Raw genomic sequence first — 546 nt, 5'->3', positions numbered from 1 at the left:
GGCTCGGCGCGGGGCGGCACGCTTCGCTCGGCTCGGCTCGGCTCGGCTCGGCCCGGCGCTGCCCCGTCCGGCCCCGCCCCGCCGCCCTTCCCGGCCTCTCGGGGCGGCCCCGGCCGCGCTGGGCCGCGCTGCGGGCGTGCCGTCGCTGGGGAGCCGCCCCGGGCCGGGCGCCGGCCCTTCCCCGCGGAGCCGGGTCTGGCCTGCCGCGCTCCTCGGCGGGTGAAAGCCCGGCGCCCCGCATCAGGGCTGCTGAGATGCGCGGAACGGGGCCGCCCTGGCGAGGAGACGCCTCTCCTGCTCGTGTGTCGCCAAAAAAAACATCAGCATCGCCTCCATCACTAATGCCCGCTGACGGCTCCGCGTTCCCGTGGGAGTCCCCGTTAGCTATCGCCTCCGGCAGCAGCCGAGCGGCATCTGCCGCAGCTGGGGGTGCTGGTGGTGGCATGAGCCGGGAGAAGCCTTGCGGGAGCAGCCCTGTTCGAGGGGTGATCGCTTACTGGAGTAGAAAAAGGACTAGAGGAGAATAAGGGGAGAAGTAGGACCCAC

The sequence above is a fragment of the Agelaius phoeniceus genome, chromosome Z (genome assembly GCF_051311805.1).
Source record: "Agelaius phoeniceus isolate bAgePho1 chromosome Z, bAgePho1.hap1, whole genome shotgun sequence".
Classification (NCBI taxonomy): Eukaryota; Metazoa; Chordata; class Aves; order Passeriformes; family Icteridae; genus Agelaius; species Agelaius phoeniceus.
The sequence above is the reverse complement of the archived record's forward strand: the minus strand, read 5'-3'. Positions refer to the sequence as shown.